The following is a 20,038-nucleotide window of genomic DNA, read 5'->3' as shown; positions in this document are numbered from 1 at the left end:
CTAGGATGTCAAGCTGGCCATAGACTGGTCATGTGGAAGTCATTGTTCAGTAGTATCCTATATTTCTTTTTCATATATCATGGGACACTGAGTTAGGCTAATATTCATTACCTTCTGGGTTATACTTCATCTCCAGGTGAATGGACACAAAGGTCTTTAGACAGAAAATGATCCCCTATATAACCCCTCCCATACAGGAAATGGTTGTTTTTTTACCAGTGTCTGCAAGGTGGATGGCCCAATTGTTTGAGCTCCAGGTCTCTAGTCGCACAAATGGTTCTAAAATGAATCAAGGGATTTACAGATCAGATCCATTTGACATAGGTTTTATATCAGCCCTCAAAATTTAACTCGCCTGCTCGCATTTTGCGAGTAAATTTTGAGGGATGGCGAGGAGCAGGGGGGGCGAGCAAGGAGAGCAGAGCCGCCGCAGTGTTCAAACTGCGGGGAACATTACAGCTTTCAATTCAATAGCTGGGTTCCCCGCAGCGCGTGTCTTATACAGCCCCTTGTCAGGCACTTTAATAGACATATCCACCCATCCCAGGATTGGATGGGTGATCTGTCTTATCAAAGTTTCCCGGACAAGAGGGGAGGGGCTGTATATGACGCTCACAGCGGGGAACACAGCTTTTGAATTGAAAGCTGTAATGTTCCCTGCGGTTTAAACCATTCGGCGGCGGCTCCTCTCCTACCCAGCACAGGTAGAATGGGGGGGCTCTGGCTACAATTGTGGTGGTGGGGGGACTCTGGCTGCAATGGTGGTGGTGGGGGGACTCTGGCTGCAATGGTGGTGGTGGGGGGACTCTGGCTGCAATGGTGGTGGTGGGGGGACTCTGGCTGCAATGGTGGTGGTGGGGGGACTCTGGCTGCAATGGTGGTGGTGGGGGGACTCTGGCTGCAATGGTGGGGGGGGGACTCTGGCTGCAATGGTGGGGGGGGGACTCTGGCTGCAATGGTGGGGGGGGACTCTGGCTGCAATGGTGGGGGGGGACTCTGGCTGCAATGGTGGGGGGGGACTCTGGCTGCAATGGTGGGGGGGGACTCTGGCTGCAATGGTGGGGGGGGACTCTGGCTGCAATGGTGGGGGGGGACTCTGGCTACAATGGTGGGGGGACTCTTGCTACAATGGTGGGGGGGTGGGGAATCTGGCTACAATGGTGGGCGGGGGAATCTGGCTACAATGGTGGGGGGGGGGAAATATGGCTACAATGGTGGGGGGGGAGAATCTGGCTACAATGGTGGGGGGGGAATCTGGCTACAATGGTGGGGGGGGGAATCTGGCTACAATGGTGGGGGGGGAATCTGGCTACAATGGTGGGGGGGGAATCTGGCTACAATGGTGGGGGGGGAATCTGGCTACAATGGTGGGGGAGGAATCTGGCTACAATGGTGGGGGAGGAATCTGGCTACAATGGTGGGGGAGGAATCTGGCTACAATGTATAGGGGAGGAATCTGGCTACAATGTATAGGGGAGGAATCTGGCTACAATGTATAGGGGAGGAATCTGGCTACAATGGTAGGGGGGGGCTCTGGCTACAATGGTGGTGGGGTGACTCTGGCTGTGATGGTGGTGGTGGGGGGGACTCTGGATGCAATGGTGGTGGTGGGGGGGACTCTGGATGCAATGGTGGTGGTGGGGGGGGACTCTGGCTGCAATGGTGGTGGGGGGGGACTCTGGCTGGAAAATGGGGACACCACAGCGCTAAGGCATTCCTGCAGGGTGCTGTACAGGTCCAAGGGAGTGGACCCTAAACATGAAAAGGGTACCCAGTCCTTGAAGGCCCTCAAATGACAGGAACCCGCCATGAAGGGTGAAGATTGGGCTCTTAGTTTCTAAGCTGCCCTGCGCCTTGACGGGTAAGTGCACCCCTTTATTTATTGTGGGGTGTACCAGTAATTGTAACAATCAGTCAAGCTAGCTAGAGGCTGGACACCTGTGTGGTGACCATACGGGGGAGTTTTGGGCTAGCTTTGGGTGTTTGCAAAGTGTACCTTTTATTTGCATGTGTCTGGATGTTTTTTGCCTGTATGCTGGCGCACAATGGTGCGCCATTTCACCTTGGTAAGCCATGGGGCACGTGCGTTCACAAGATTTGTGTCATACGCGAATACAGTCACGCCCATTTGCCGGGACTGCGCGCGTACGAACGAACGCACCTACAGAACGTGCGTTTGTATGTTTATTTAAGCTGTGTATGCCAAGCATGTGCGGCTTCCAGAAGGCAGCTGTGGGACACAGAGCAGGCTCTGAACCAGGCATTTGCAGCGGTGCATGTTCTCATTACCCGGGTCACATGAGTCACCAGGTGTTGCTTGGCAAGCTAAAGGTGCTTGGCAGGATTGTTGCATAGGAGCTTGGTGCGCCCTATTAACCACTTAAGGACCGAGCCTGTTTTTCAGACTGTGTTTACAAGTTTAAAACAGTTTTTTTTTTGCTATAAAATTACTTAGAAAAAAATATAATGTTTGGGGCTTCTAACACCCTAGAGAATAAAATGGCGGTCATTGCAATACTTTTTGTCACACCGTATTTGTGCAGCGGGCTTACAGGCACACTATTTTTGGAAAAAAAAAAACACTTTTTTTTTATTGAAAAATAAGACAACAATAAAGTTAGCCCAATTTTTTTTTCATATTGTGAAAGATAATGTTACGCCGAGTAAAATGATACCCAACATGTGACGCTTCAAAATTGCGCCCACTCGTGGAATGGTGTCAAACTTTTACCCTTAATCTCCATAGGCGACATTTAAAAAATTCTATAGGTTGCATCTTTTGAGTTAGAGGATGTCTAGGACTAGAATTATTGTTCTGGCTCTAACGATTGTGCCGATACCTCACTTGTGCGGTTTGAACACCGTTTTTATATGCGGACGCTACTTACGTATGCGTTCGCTTCTGCGCTCGAGCTCGTCTGGACGTGGCGCTTTGAAAAAATGTTTTTGTTTTCTTATTTATTTTACTTGATTTTATTTATTTTTATACTGTTTTTTTTTTTTTAAATGGGTCACTTTTATTCCTATTACAAGGAATGTAAACATCCCTTGTAATCGAAAAAAAGCATGACCGGTCCTCTTAAATATGATATCTGGGGTCAAAAAGACCTCAGATCTCATATTTAGACTAAAATGTAAAAAAAAAATTTGCTTCCGCCCTGCTATGCTAGACAGGTGGGGTACATGAGCCGGTCTTTAAGTGGTTAAAGGGTCTCCCTTCTGAGGTGTGTTAATACTACACCCAGGTACTCTGTTTGTGGCTAGTAAATGTCTGGCTGGTAAATGTCTTAAAAAAGAGGAGTGTGACTAACAATACAGGGAAGGGCACACCTATGTCATCAGTAGTTTCTGATGAAACTTGGTCTAACCCTAGTGTTGTATCCCCTTAAAGACCAGAGGCTTCTGGGCAATCTGAGCCGTTGCATCTATCTGGTTTTATGTTTACCAAGGATGATCTGTCCCCTGCCCTACCGGGGTTAGCGCACAGAATTGCTGGCATGATGGCCTACATCCTGCAGGGTGGCAAGAAGTGTGACAGATCCCCCTCCCTGGAGCCTCTTAGTTTGGAGCAGGATGGGGAAGAGCTAAAAAGATCAGGCTTCTGTGGAGGGCCTGGCTGATGAGTCTGCTTCTAAACAATCTGGACAAGAAAAAATCCAGTTGATGTCTGCCTCTGTAGCAGAGGCTTTTGAGCCTGACTCTTACCGAAATGGTTCGTTCTGCCTTTAAGTTGTATTTTGCAGAGGTTAATGAGCCCCCCTGGTTCCAGATGTCAGTCTCTTTCAACTTTGGGGATGGCCAGAGGTTGACCTACTGGCATCCAGGTTCAACAAGCTACAGCAGTTTGTGTCCCGAACAAGAGGTCCTCTGGCAATCGGAGCAGGTGCTCTGGTAGTTCCATGGAGCCAGTACTCCCTGGTTTATGCTTTTCCCTCCGATTCCTCTCCTTCCACATTTGTTGCGCACGATTCGGAGAGGGGGTTACAGTCATTCTGGTGGCACAAGCCTGGCCCAGAAGGCCCTGGTTCCTGGAGGTTGTGAGACTGACAATAGACAAACCATGGACGCTTCCACGTCTCCCCAAGCTACTGTCTCTAGGTCCTATATTCCACCCCAATTTAAAGTCTCTAAATTTGACAGCATGGCTATTGAAGCCATGGTATTAAAGGACCGTGACATCTCGGGACCAGTGGTGTCTACCCTAGTGAATGCTAGAAAAGCTGTCACTAGGAAGATCTATCATAAGGTCTGGAAGACATATTGCCTGATGTGAAGCCAAAAAATTGCATCCTTGGAAATACGTGATTGGGAGAATTCAGAATCCGCTGTGGAAATCAAATTGGCTTTGAGTACAATCGGAGGTCAAGTTTTGGCCCTATCGGTATTCTTCCAAAAGCCTTTAGCCTCCCATTCACTGGTCCCAACCTTCATGCTGGGGGCAACGCACTTGCTTCCGGTCACCTATGTGTCCTTGGGACTTGAACTTGTGCTGTCTGTGTTACAGAAACAACCATTTGAGCCTTTTAAGGAAATTCCATTAGACTTGCTGTCACGCAAGCTAGCCTTTCTGAAGGCCATCACCTCAGCTAGAAGGGTGTCGGAGTTGGTGGCCCTTTCATGCAGGGAACCATACTTGATCCTTCACCATGACAGGGTCATATTACAACCTATTCCATCCTTTTTGCCTAAAGTGGTGTCGACCTTTAAATCAGGACGTTATTTTGCCTTCTTTTTTCTCTCAGCCTCGTTCAGCGGAAGAGACGACTGCATTCTTTGGATGTTGTCCGAGCAGTCAAGGTTTATTTGTCTAGATCTGCAGAGACCCAAGGACCCAAGAAGGGGCAGGCAGCTTTCATTGCCAATTGGGTCCGCCAATTGGTCATTCAGGCCTATGGTCTGAAATGTAAAACTCCTCCCTTTTAGGGTGAGAGCTCATTCTACCAGGGGTGTAGAAACCTCCTGGGATTTTTGCCATTGGATATCTGTGGCTCAGATTTGTAAAGCTGCTACCTGGTCTTCAGTGCATACGTTCACATAATTTTATCAAGTGGATGTTCGAGCAGCCGAGGATTCGGCTTTCGGCCACAGTGTACTGCGGCCTGCCATATAAGATCTGATGGCTATTGTTTGGCAGTGTTTCTCCCTCCCCTCAAGGCTATTGCTCTGGACATCCCAGCAGGTAATGAATATTGGCCTAACTCTGCGTCCCATGATGTATGAAAAAGAAAATAGGATTTTTTCGTCATACTTACCTGTAAAATCCTTTTTTTTAGTACATATTGGGACACAGAGGGTCTCTCCCCTCTTTTTGAGGATTCAGTGCTTGCTACAAAACTGAAGTACTTCCTGTATGGGAGGGGATCACTTCCTGTCAAAAGACCTTTGGTCTACCAGTGTCCATTCACCTGGAGATGAAGTATGACCCAGCATGTAATGAATATAAGCCGAGCTCTGTGTCCCATGATGTACTCGAAGAAAAGGATTTTACAGGTAAGTATGATGAAAAAATCCTAATTTTTCAGTATGTAAATGTTTCTATGATTTCCACCAACACTTGTTTTAAGTCTTGTGATATGCTCACATTATAAACTGAACACAATCAAACCCTGACTCTTGCATGACCAGACACAGATAGCATTTCAGGATACTTAATCATTTCCATCCAGCCTTACTTCAAATATCCATGCATTAAAGTCAATAATGCATTTCTGATATTTTATATCCTTGCTAAATTAAAAATACCAATGCTGTTAAATTTCAGTTTTCACAGAAGTATGATAAAAAAAAAAAGAAATTGGCCATTTTTATATTGTATTGGCACAATCTATTACATTGAAGATACTGGTTTACTTGGAATAACCCTTTCACATAAACTTTTGACAACTTCTCAGTGAACCAGGATGCATCAGATACCTGTGATTTAAACCCTAGCTATATTTTATTCAGCGTGATTAACTTCACTAGTGCTAGAAGCTAGTACCATAATAAATGTGCAAATAACTTTGGTAAAAGATCCTTTTTCATTTTGGAGGGAGTACTTGCACGGATTTAAACATTTGGATGGTATGAACAGCTCCAAAAACTTGTATGCGTGTTTGATTACTCGGGTATACAGACTTATACAGAAGTTAAAATGGCAATTGCTTTACCATGTAAAAATAAGGGTAGTTACATTGAAAGAAAACTTTTATTATACAGTATTATATCATTTTAGCTGCATATAAATTGACTCTCTGCTTCCAACTAGTGGAGACTTGGAGATCTAACTGCAGTAGCTGTTCTGGTATTTAACTGGCAACTATAACTACCTAAAACATGCAATGCAAAATATACACAGAACTAGAACTACCTACAACATGCAATTATAAATATACACAGAACTAGAACTACCTCACAGTCAGTGATGATTTGGGGAGCCATGTCATCGGCTGGTGTTGGTCCACTGTGTTTTATCAAGTCCAAAGTCAGTGCAGCCCTCTACCAGGAAATTCTAGAGCACTTCATGTTTCCGTCTGCTGACCAGCTTTAAGGCGATGCTGATTTAATTTTTCAGCAAGACTTGGCACCTGCCCACACTGCCAAAAGTACCAATATCTGGTTTAATGATCATGATATCACTGTGCTTGATTGGCTAGCAAACTCGACTGACCTAAACCCCATAGAGAATCTATGGGGTATTGTCAAGAGGAAAATAAGACACTAGACCCAACGATGCTGAAGGCCGCTATCAAAGCATCCTGGGCTTCCATAACACCTCAGCAGTGCCACAGGCTGATCGCATCCATGCCACGCTGCATTGATGCAATAATTCATGCAAAAATAGCCCCAACCAAGTATTGGGTGCATACTATACTGTACGTGGACATACTTTTCAGTAATCCAACATTTCTGTATTACAAATCCTTTTTTTATTGGTCTTATGTATTATTCAAATTTTCTAGAATACATAATTTTGGGTTTTCACTGGGTGTAAGCCATAATTCTCAAAATTGAAAGAAAGAAATACTTGAAATATATCACTTTGTTTGTAATGCATCTATATAAAATCTGAGTTCCGCGTCTCTGCAGGCGGAAAAGGCTTTCTGGGAAGCTCGGTTGGACAGACCGATTGAGTCGAAGGCCTGGGAAAAGATCAACTGGTTTATCTTTAAAGGCTCGCTAAGTGTGAACATTCAGGAAAATGGGTACAAGATAAGGACACGGTGGTATAGGACACTGGATGTCGTCCACAAGTTCTCCCCGTCGGTACCTGACAGGTGTTGGAGATGTGGACAAGCCTTGGGTTCCTTCCTCCACATCTGGTGGGACTGTCCGATGATTCAGCCATATTGGCAAACGGTGCATGATGTTTTAGACAGCGGTCTCTGCGCTCCCCCTGGAGTTTTCGCCAGCACAGTACCTACTTCATCTTTCCAAAATTTTCAAGAAAAGGTATTGCAACTCGGTGGCGATACATATGATCAATGCAGCTAGACTATGTGTTCCCGTTCATTGGAGAGCCACGGTGCCACCAACTATAAAAGAATGGGTGACACGCATTAACCATTTGGCAGCGATAGAGGAACTGATATGCACTGTACAAGATAGAGTTCCCACCTTCACTTACGTTTGGAGTGAGTGAACGGTCGGCCGTTACTGGGTCCCCAAAGTCCGGGAGATCAGGCGCAAAAAGGTGACTCGAGTATAAGCCGAGGGGGGCATTTTCAGCACAAAAAAATGTGCTAAAAAACTCTGCTTATACTCCAGTATATACGGTACTGGAAGAAATTTAACTTTTTGATCTAATTTTATGAGATACAGCTGTATACACTGAACAGGGTCTCCAAACTTTTCAATACGAGGGCCACATTGTAGATTTTCAGGGGCCGAAAAAAAAAATCAGTTATGTATAAAATATCAGCGGTGTCCCCATCAGCGGTGTCCCCATCAACAGCATCCCCATCAGCAGTGTCCCCATCATTGCTGATGGGGACACTGCTGATGGGTACACCACTGATGGGGTCACCACTGATGGAGACACCGGTGTCCCCATGAGCAGTGTCCCCATCAACAGCATCCCCATCGCTGCTGATGGGGACGCCGGTGTCCCCATCATCAGTGTCCCCATCAGCACAGCAATGTAACAATCTCCCATGTAGTGTGCTTATCAGCGTTGTGCAACACAATAACATGATCAGCCTCTGACCTCCGTACTAGATGACTGCTGGTCTTCTGCAGCTACTGTCTCCGAGGCGCGGCACCTCCCCTCTTCCCGCACGCTGTTTGAAGTTGCGATCCCACGAGTGACGTCACAGGCGTGGAACCTCCCGTCTTACCGCCCATTGTTTGAAGTTACGAGCCTTCCATGAGTGACATCACAGGCGCGGCACCTCCCCCTCTTTCCGCTGTTTGAATTAACAATCCTTCTACGAGTGTAGCAGCGGGCAGGAAGAGGGGAGGTGCCGCGCCTGTGACGTCACTCCTGGGATCGCATCTTCAAACAGCGGGCGGGGAGAGGGGAGGTGCAGCGCCTCGGCTTCTCTTGTTTAAAAAAAAAATAACAGCATAGAAGGCTTTGTTTACACTGCGGCCTGCGGGCAGGATAAAACCCACAAGTGGGCTGGATGTGGGCCGGGGTTTGGAGACCCCTGATCTAGAACTATCTGCTGCATGCAATGATAAATATATACAGAACTAGAACTACCCACTACATGCAATGAGAAATATACACAAAATTAACGAGCTGTAGTGTGTAATTTTTTTTTGCAAGTTTTGATCTGTACATTCAGGCATTAAATGCCAGGTTTAAATGTAATTTGTGCAAAGTAATGTATTAACATATTGTAAATGGCCTGCAAAGAAAATGTGCCTTCCAAGCAAGCAGAACCCATTGACTGCTGTGAACACTTATTGAAAATCGGAGCTCTAAGTCCCCTTTCACGCATGAGGACCGTTCAGATTTTGTCATGCCGATCTAAACGGGCGCTCTATGTACCTCCTATGGAGCGTCAGGTGTCAGCAGTGACATGTCCGCCGACACCAGATCAGCATCAGCCCTGATCCGATCCTCTCTGCTAAAATGTGACGGATGCAAGCCCTATTTTGCATCCGTCTGGCGGATCGGATGAAAACGAATGGACGGTTCGTTTTCATCCAATCCCCCATAGAGGAGAGCGGAGATCCGACTGGTCCATCTCTGCACAGTGTGCAGAGACAGACCTGTCATCTGCCGGCTCAGCGGGGATCAACGGAGCGATCTCCGCTGAGCAAGTGGATGTTTAAAAACGGAACCTCACGGGATAGGCACATGTGAAAGGGGCCTAACTATCCTCGCAGAGGTGCTTCTTTTTGGCACAATGAAAATGGACCTTATTGTACCTGTTGTTGTATTAACTGCTGCTTCTAGATTGGGTAAAAGATGGATTGTTTTAATAAAGAGTTAACAGTTCACTTAGAGCAACAGCAGGAGTGTTCTGTACAATTTATTTGTGCCAGTGTGATTGTATTATTGAGGTAAACTATTCTTCCAATACTTTGTAAATCTGCTTCTGTTCAGCTGTAGTTGTGGGCTGGTAATGGGATTAGGTTCCAAATAACTGAATGCCAGCTGGAGTTTTAAAGTGACACAGAACAAGAGGGAAATGTGAGTGAAGTGTGTGCCAGGTTGTTGTTGTGTACCAGGAATCATGCCAGGATATGGCAAAAGCCCAGTAGTGTATTTGGCTACACACTTGCTTTTAATAAGCCTTGTTAGGGACACAATGGCATATAGAATCAAAGCACTGATGTGCCCTGCCTGAGAAGAATGAATTTAGCAGCTCAGAAAAGAAATCTTTTTGCTAAGTGCTGCAAACCTCTAATGGGCAACTGCAGTGCACTGCTGTGGTGTTTGGGAGTTATTCCAGGCCTTGACAAAGCTGAACATGAGCACTCACATACTATATAGCTGGCAAACTATTGCTCAGTGACATGTAAAGTCTTTGTTTGACATTGTTGTTTTTTTATTCTTTTGGCTAAGATAGTTTTGTGTTGTTTTTCTACTACTACAGTAGGTAGTGTGTGGAGTGTGTTAATGGAAGGTATTGTTAACAAACAAAACTACTGTCTCCGTGGCACAGCTAGCTAGCTACCTGCACTCTCCAAGTACCAATGCAGATATTTACCTGCTTTCTTATTACTGCTAATATAATTTCTTTGTAGCCACCAGAGTACCTCATTATTGTTGCTATGGAAACTGCTTTGCGCATTGTGCCTGCTGCTGACCGCGAAATATGATCACAGCACAGTAGACTTCTTCACAGTGCAGTGTTAAGAGGTCGTAGAGTTGCTTTTTTGCATTAATTGGTTACATGAGCTGTCTTATTGATGCACCCATCTCATGTGGTTCCCTGCATGTATCTGAAGTCTTTAGTCTAGCTGGGAAAAATGTTTGAAAGGCCAATATGGAAATCTCTTGAAAATGCCAGAACAGTTGTTCTTAGGAGTAAGAGCTTAGGTAGTTGAAAGCTGCCTAAATTCAGTTTCTTTAAATTGAGAGAGACCCTAGCTCTGCAGGCCACAGCTGCAGAATCTCTGTTGGAGTCAGTGGTCAGTGGTTTTGTTGGTCTATAGGATTTACATGCATTGAGTCCCACATAAATAGAAGAAGTAGGTTTGTCATTTAAAGTGTTACTAATGGTATTTTTTTTTTTGTAAATAAAATCAAATAGTTATACTCCCTTGCTCTGTGCAATTGTATTGCACCGAGCTGCCCGAGACCTCTTCTTCTGGGGTCCTCCATCAGCGATCTTGGTTTCTCCTACTCTTCACCATGTGTGCCCATAGCAAGCCGCTTGATTTTGGGGGAACACGTGCATCCTCGCTCCAGAGCGGTGTGTGTCTATGGAGCCGTGCTCCATAGACACATAGTTGCAACTCTGACATTTCTCACATACATGTAAAAATCAGCTAGAAAATTACCTAGAACCTTTGAAACATGAAATATTTATTTTATAAGCAGGGGCCTTGCAGAATAAAATAATGGTTGTTGCAGTTTGTGCAAATATTGTTTTTAAATGACACATTTTCTGGGAAAAATAGTTTTTAATGGATTTTAGTATATACAATACCTAACATTTTTGGTAAAATATAAAAGATGATGTTATGCCGAGTAAATAGATACCTAATTGGCGCATTTTAAAATTGCGTATGCCAGTGGAATGGTGAAAAACTACAGTACATTAAATTCACCCATAGGCGACGCTTAAAAAGCCTTTACAGGACACCAGTTTAGAGTTAAACAGGTGGTCTGGAGCTGGAATTATTGCTCACACTGACCTTTGTAATGATATCTCACATGTGTAGTGTGATCAAAGTTTACATATGCATGCAGAACCTATGTATGAGTTCATATTTGTGTGAATTGTTTTTTTATTTTATTTATTTTGTATCAATTATCTTTTTTTTTACACTGTCTTAGTTTTTCTTTTTGGTTCAACTTTATTGCTTTCACAAGGGATGAACAAAAATCCTTGTGATATTATTGGAAATAGATTGGGTCAGATGCTTTACAAGTCAGTGACAGTGCACAACAAAACCGGAAGTGACAAAATCCTTGTTTCTGGATTATGATGTTATAGAGGTGGGGGGAGAAAGGCAGACCTGGGCTCTGTGATTGCATTGGAGAGCCCAGGTATGGTGGCAGCCTCTCAGATTACTTCTACAGGAAAGAATGGCCACTTTAACTGGAGGATGTATGGGTACGCCCTGAGGCATGAAGTGGTTAATAAAAAGGTTTACTTGCATTTTTGAATTTTGGGTTGCTGGCAAAATAAATCACTTTATGACTTCCTATCCATTTTATAGATTTTGTTATTTGTATACTGCTTATGGATTTTGCTCAGTAGAGGATAAGCCTGTAATTATGGGAAGTAACCAAAAAAGAGTTATACATTTTGGGTATGGTCTTGTGAAAAGAGGCTTAAGCAAAAACTTCTGAAGAGGAATACAAATCTGCCAGATTGTTTAGCCAAACTCTAACCACAGCATGGAAATATATGGATATAAAACATGCACAATTCGGTACCCATTTTTTTTACAGCTGTGTTGGAGCTTGCTGCTACTCCTACTTCCCGTACCTCTAAGGCTGTACTCGCACTAGGCAATCTATACTCTCCCTATGCATGTTTTAACCCAAAGTTTAGTTTGGTTGATTGCCATTGCACTGTACCATGCTTGGGCACAATTCAGCCTACCATGCTCTGACCCACTTGGAAAAGGTGGGCATGGACACTACTCAGTTGCACTTAGGCACAGTATGCATCTGTGTGATCGCTAACCATGCCCAAGCAGGAAACTCTCACAGAGCAGAAAAGGCGCTTTAGCTCTAACATGACCGCGTCCCCAGTGTGTTAAGGGGTCTAAGTTTTGAAATACCAGTTTGCAGGCAAACTTAAAGTCTAAACCCAAGAACAACAATGTAATATATTGCAGATCACCAGTCCTTAGAGTAAGTGGCTACATTAGTTTTCCTATTCAAAGCTTTGTTTCCTTTATTGTCATCTGGTGATAATGCCAGATGCACAGTTTTCCCAGGCTAGCAATCCTCACTTTCTCCTTGTATCTGTGCAGGAGCAGTGGTGTGTGTGTGTGTGTGTGTGTGTGTGTACATATATACACACACAAGAAGTGTGTTGGGATTACATAACACCTCCCCTCTTCAATATATGAATAGAGAGGAAATGTTCTGTAGTCCACAGAGAGATACACAGAGGCAGAGAGCACAGCACAAGTTATCCGCTCACTAGATTTCTGACAAAATCAACAGATTTTTTTTTTCTACATTTATAGAGTTGATATAAAACCCACTTAATGTATGTTTAGCCAAAATGTAGTATTGGATTAATTCAGGAATGTAAAAAACCCTCTAAGGTTATTTTTTCTTTGCCATCTGTGTTGTCCTGGTGAAATTTCTCTTTGCTTCCTCCCCTGGAGATGCACGTGAGAGGAAATCTCCCTAAAGTGAGGGAAACTTGCATCTTAGACAGATGTCACTGGAACATGTGTCCCCATTAGTAGAGTTATACTAATTTCTTCCACTCATGACAAGCGTAAAAATTCTTCTGTTCCAGAGACTATGGTCATCAGGACAAATGGAGGGGTGAAACTGCCTGGTGAAGACACACAGCATTTAATACTTAGTAGAAGGTCACCCCTCCCCTACTCTATTGGAAACTTATAGCAGAACTTTACCCATAACTTCATAAAGAATAACATTCTTTAGCAAGGAACATACATTCCACACTAATAACTATGCTACCAAAATTAGGGTGTGCTGTGAATTGCCTCCAGCATTACTCCTGTTACTTCTTGCTGGAGGCTGCCATTTTGTTGAAGCCCAGGGCCCTGAGCAGCAATAAATCTTTAGACTGTCAGCAGATCAGTCTTTATAAATTTGGCACAGTGCCTAAAATTGGAGAGCAACTAAGCATGTGCAGAGGAGGGTTATACAGTGTTACTGGATTTTGACCAGTATAGGCACTAAAACTGCAAAAGGGACCAACCAGCCTTAAGTGATCTAGCAGGAAAACATTTTCTGATTAAAGTAAAAAAAATAGCTTTACATAAACTTTTTTCAAACGAGAACAAATTGAAACGTTCATAGTTGGGGTTTAAGTAAACTTGAACCTTTATAATATATATGTATTGTGCACCCAACAATATAGATAATAATTTCGACATTAACATTATTTGGTGCCAGTTGTACAGGGGTACCTGTGTTTGGCTGAGTCGGTATTGGACCCATTTTTCCCATCCTTCCTAAAGACAAACCAAGTACTGAGATGTCATTCTAAAGCATTTGTGGTTGTAAAGGTAATTTTTTTTTTTTTAAATATAACAAACATATACTTCCACTGTGCAGTTTGTTCGGCACACAGTGTCCCCGATCCACCTGTTCTGGTGTCTCACGGCGGCTCTCGCGACTCCTCCCTGCAATAGATAACAACCTCTGAGAACCGCTCTACCGAGGGGGTTACCGTGCGGGCGTGCTCCCGTGTCATACACTCTGCGTCCATAGCCGCCGAATGTGCTGCCGAATCTGCCCCCCCCCGGCAGCCATGTCATTGGATTCGATTGACAGCAGCAGGAGCCAATGGCTGCGCTGCTATTAATCTATCCAATGAAGAGCCGAGAAGCCGTGGAGAGAGCGACGCGGGATCATGCCCACAGGAATTCGGGGCTCAGGTAAATAAAACGGGGGCTCGGGGGGGGGGGGGCGGACACTGCAAGGTGTTTTTTCACCTCAATGCATAGGCTGCATTAAGGTGAAAAAACACGAACCTTTACAACCCTTTAAGTAAAATTTAGCATACAAATTGCCTTTTTAACAATTTGGGGCATTGCATTGTATATGAATAGATTTGACAAATATTCATGATTCTTCTATTAATTATACAGTTGGGTAGCGCCAAGTACCATAGTTTACACATGATTCTGTATGGCTGTGGTTACATACTTTCCAGCTGGCATACAATGAAACTTATAGAAAGCCAATTCCTTTTCTGCTATTATTGCTTCCTTAAAATATCTAGTTTTGCCTAGATACATGTTCAAGCTTCAAGGTAACTACAAACGGCTTACATTCTTTCTAACATATTGTGTTCTGTGGCCTACATATGGATGGATTATATAGTATGTTACTACAAAAGGTGCTATTCTGACAAAATCAGCAAGTTCAGGCAGCTTTTCCTGAATACCCAAAAGAAGAAATATTACCTTCTGTGATTCACATGCACATGAATGAATATGAAAGATGGAAGCACAATTACTATTACTTGTGAAGAATATTGGATGACTTAACCTTGGGAAAAAAAAAAAAACCTGCAGTCATGTCTAACCACCGTGACGAGACAAGGACATGGCATCATTTTTATTCAAATACGAAATTCTAAATGTTAAAAATGTAACACTGTATTGCAGGATTTCTTTTAATTGTACATTTTTGTTTTAATTTTACATGTCACATTAAAACTAGATTGTAGTAGATGTTTTCAAGAGTTAAATCATTTTATCCAAATGTTGCATGATTCCTAAGAGGTTGACTTATGGGTGTTTCTTGTGTACTTTAGCTCCCCCTGCAGAGCAGAAGTAAAATGACCTGATGTTTACTTAAAGTGTATGTAAATCCTTTTTTTTGGGTCTGTAATATATACAGTTAAGAGTTTTTCTTCTGTTCAAGTACGCAAAAATACATGTTGATCATGTCAGAAATCCAGAATTGTTCTTTGCACACATCCTGTGCGGAACAGATATTAGGAGTCAAGTGCATTTCTGTAATTTCAACAAATATTAGTCTGTGCTTTTCTGTCTTTAATTGGATAAAACATGAAACATGTGCATACATTGCAGAGATGTATAGCTTATTTATTTATTTGTTTTCTTGCATATATTTTAACTTGAAACAAACCTTATCCTAGCGTGTGTGCGTGTATGTTTTATATGAACTTGTCACAAATATATGGTTATTTAAAAGCATACAATGAAAATATATAGATTTGATCCACCCCTTGCTATACAGTGCCTTGAAAAAGTATGCATACCCCTTGACATTTTCCACATGTTGTCATATTATAACCAAAAACATAAATGTATTGTTTTGCAATTTTATGTGATAGACCAAGACAAAGTGGCAAATAATTGTGCAGTGACAGGAAAATGATAAATGGTTTTCCAAATTTATTACAAATATCTGATTAGTGTGGCGTGCATTTGTATTAAGCCCCTTTTTTACTGTGATAACCCTAACTATAAAATGTAGTAGAACCAATTGCCTTCAGAAGTCACCTAATTGGTAAATAGAGGCCACCTGTGTGCAATTTTATCTCCGTATAAATACAGCTGTTCTGTGAACCCCTCAGGTTTGTAAGAGAACCTTAGTGAACAAACTGCATCATAAAGGCCAAGGAACACACCAGACAGGTCAGGGATATATTTGTGGAGAAGTTTAAAACAGGATTGGGTTAATTAAAAAAATCCCAAGTTTTGAACATCTCACGGAGCACTGTTTAATCCATCATCTGAAAATGGAAAGCGTATGGCACAACTGCAAACCTAACAAGACGTCGCTGTCCACCTAAACGAACAGGCCAGGCAAGTAAAGCATTAATCAGAGAAGCACCCAAGAGGCCCAGGGTAACTTTGGAGGAGCTGCAAAGATCCACAGCTTAGGTGGGAGAATCTGTCCACAGGACAACTATTAGTTGTGCACGCCATAAATTTGGCCTTTATAGAGGATTGGCAAGAAAGCCATTTAACCACTTCAATACCGGGCACTTCCCTCCTTCCTGCCCAAGCCAATTATCAGCTTTTAGCGCTGTCGCACTTTCAATGACAATTACGGTGCATGCAGCACCGTACCCAAACCAATTTTTATGATTTTGTTCCCACAAATGGAGGTTTCATTTGAGGTGGAACTGATGGGCACTGATAGGTGGCACTGATATGCAGCACTGATGGGCACTGATAGGTGGCACTGATATGCAGCACTGATGGGCACTCATAGGTTGCACTGATATGCAGCACTGATGGGCACTCCTAGGTGGCACTGTTGGGCAGTGATAGGTGACACTAATGGGTGCTAAAAGGTGGTACTCATGGGTGGCACTGATGGCCGTCACTAATGGGCGGCACTGATGAGCATCCCTGGTGGTCATGGGGTGGCATGCCTGGGGGGGGGGCTGCACTGATAATCAATGAGGGCAGCCCCACCCCCTCATCAGGATAGCCGCTGATTGTCTCCCTACTCACGTCTCTTCCTGTTTACACCGTGATCAGTTGTAATTGGACACCGCTAATCACATAGTGAAGTAGTCGGAGAATCTTTACCGAGATCAGTGTTGCGGTATGTCAGACTGACATGCCGCACCACCGATTGCCACGCTGCATGCCCCTGGTGCCAACTGTTATCCTGAAAGACGTCATATGACGTCCAGTCAGGATAACTGAACCACCACCCGGGTAGGAAGTGGTTAAGAAAGAAATCCATAAGAATTCTTGTTCGCAGTTTTGTGAGAAGCCATGTGGGGGACACAGTAGGCATGTGAAAGAAGGTGCTCTGGTCAGATAAGACCAAATTTGAACTTATTGACCAATGCTATGTGTACTGAAAACCCTTCCCACCATGAAACTTGGTGGTGGCAGAATCATGTTGTGGGGATGATTTTCTTCAGCGGGGACAGGGAAGCTGTTCAGAGTTGATAGGAAGATGAATGGAGCCAAATACAGGGCAATCTTGGAAGAAAGCCTTTAGAGTCTGCAAAAGACTTGAGGCTGTGGCAGAGGTTCACCTTCCAGCAGGACAACGACCCTAAACATACAGTCAGAGCTGAAATGGAATGGTTTAGAACTTTAGATCAAAGCATATTCATGTGTTAGAATGGCCCAGTCAAAGTCCAGACATAAATCAAATCAGAATCTGTGGCAAGACTTAAAAATTGCTGTTCAGACGCTGACAGAGCTTAAACTATCTTGCAAAGTAGAATGGGCAAAATTTTCATTTTCTAGATGTGCAAAGCTGGTAGAGACATACCCAAAAGACTTGCAGCTGTAATTGCAGCATAATGTAGTTCTAAAAAGTATTGACTCAGGGGGGCTGAATACAAATGCACACAATACTTGTTTTCGCTACCCTGCCTGGTGACACACTTTGGAGCTGTCTTACCTTGCTGACCACCCAGCCTGGAAGTAAGCCTTAACCCCCTATGCGCCACGCTACTGGAAGGATGGATAGGAGTTATCCCCTCTACCCCCGAGTGATTCCATTGGTTTTATTGAATGCTGCTTACCTTGCACCCGTAAGGTAATTTACTAGCACACTTTCAGGTGTCACCATACACCGAAGATTCACCAAGTCACCTTGCCACCTGATCATTTAATTTAGCACCCAGCACTTCACTTGCACTTTGCAATTTCTTTTGATTAAATTGCATTAACTCTTGGACTGAGTCACAGTTGCATCATCCATCATTGGTGTATATCAGTTATGTTCAGTCATTCATGTTGATGGGAGCAGAACACCATCCTGCGATTTCCTCTGCGACTGCATATATTATCTTTATGTTGCGATTCTATTTCTGCACCCAGCACTCTACTTGCACCTTGCAATTTCTTCACCTCTTGGACTGGGTCGCAGTTGCACCATTTACACTTTGTAACAATTGGACAATCTTGCGGTTCCATCCACCATTTATATGATGTGATTTTACTTACATTATACAGTCACCTATTTGTATGTATTTGCACTCTTATTCAGTTCACTATTTTATTCGTCCATCATTGTATATCGTTATGTCCAGTCATTTATTTTTGATTCGAGCATAACCCCATCCTGCGACTGCATATACTATTATCTTTGCGTTGTGATTTTATTTATGCACCTGAGTCACTTTATCTGCACTGTTTGCCCATTAATTTAGTACACCTTTGGATGAACCTTATCTTGGCATTTATAGCGATTTTTTATCTTTCAGTCAGTCTATTTGCATATTCGCACATTCATTTATCAATTATACTATTTTGGTTATTTATACATTTGACCAATTACACCATTCTATGCTATTGGAGCGCAGCACCATCTCTTGATTTTTTTCCACACTTTTTATCATTTTCCTTCCACTTCACAATTATGTGGCACTTTGTGTTGGTCTATCACATAAAATCCCAATAAAATACATTCACGTTTTTGGTTGTAAAATTGCAAAATGTAGAACATTTCAAAGGGTATGAATACTTTTTCAAGGCATTGTAGATCACCAAGTCAGCCCATTGCTTTGGGGGTCAATAAAGGGCAAAACCAAGCTCCGCTTTTACAGGATAGGTTGCAGTGTGTGTGTGTGTGTGTGTGTGTGTGTGTATATAATAAATAAAATTCATAATATGCTGAATTTTGAGTTGTCCATGCTGGTGATGGGTTTTGTCTTTTTGTAATTGTTTAAACTGCATTCACACCTGAGCGTTTCAAAGTCGTGCGGTTTTGCTGCAATTTTTTACAGGTCACCAATGTAAAAAGCAGAAAAATGCCTGTAATCTGCCCCAAAGAAGCTCATGTTCTTTTTTGAGCTTAAGGCGTTTTTCAGGCGTTTTGCTTCAGGTGGCATTAAAATAAATGGGATTTTGCTTGTTGGGCATTTTTCGGGCGTTTTAAGAGCTGAAAATGCTCAGGTGTGCAGCCTTACACAGTGGAGTTGCTAAGGTTATGTGACTGCCTATTCTATACAGTTTCAGTAACCACTTATTTTCAAAAAACAGACACCCACAAAAAAAAAAAAACTCATCTTGATTTTTGGTTAGCCTTTTCATGACCAGAGGCTCTTAAAGCTGTAATGCCCAGGCCAAAATTTGCAGCACTGTCAATTAACTTATCAATGATATTAATCAATTTGCACACCCAAACGTTTATACCAAATTTTCCGAAAATATTTTTGTATTTAGTACACTGTTTAATGAAAAACCTTACATTCGTTTCTATTATTGGTTGTCAAATGTGCAAGAACATTATTTTTTTTACTTTTTTTCTAGTTTAATTTTTTTATTTTTACTGGACATCTGTATCTGAAATAGATGGCACTACAGATGAACAGTGAAGCCTGAAGGTAGCAGTATACATTTGCAGGCTGAATGCTTTAACTTTTCTCAGTGGAGCTTCAAATTCAAATTCCATGGTTTGGTTGTATCAGCATATTAAAAATGGAGATTCTGCCCAAGCTGTTATGCCTGTTTTAGACCATATCAATTGTATTACCCTCTGCATTTTTTTTGTACCCTCCGCTCTCCCAGGATTTGGATATCTGTTGCTGTAGTTGCTCTAGTCTAGACCAACACATAAACTACTCTGTTCGCTTAAATCGAAAGGAGGGACAGGTCTTCCTGACTGAGGTATATCATGGCTCTTTGGTTATATCCCAATTGTTTGTGGTTTCCCTGTGCATTAGTGAAGGCCTTTGTCATGGTCAAACAAGATATGTCCCTTGTGGATTTGTTGAGCATTGCTCAGGGATTACCATGATTCATACCGCTCTCTTCT

At 43.0% G+C, this 20,038-nt stretch overlaps 1 protein-coding gene across 4 annotated transcripts in view; it reads left to right on the top strand.

Annotated features, from left to right (window-relative positions):
- The window catches only part of CBLB (Cbl proto-oncogene B), a 241,730-nt gene that overhangs the window by 166,298 nt on the left and 55,394 nt on the right, over positions 1–20,038 (top strand). The window lies entirely within an intron of this gene.

The sequence above is a fragment of the Rana temporaria genome, chromosome 2 (assembly GCF_905171775.1).
Source record: "Rana temporaria chromosome 2, aRanTem1.1, whole genome shotgun sequence".
Classification (NCBI taxonomy): domain Eukaryota; kingdom Metazoa; phylum Chordata; class Amphibia; order Anura; family Ranidae; genus Rana; species Rana temporaria.
This window is presented reverse-complemented; position numbering and strand designations above follow the sequence as displayed.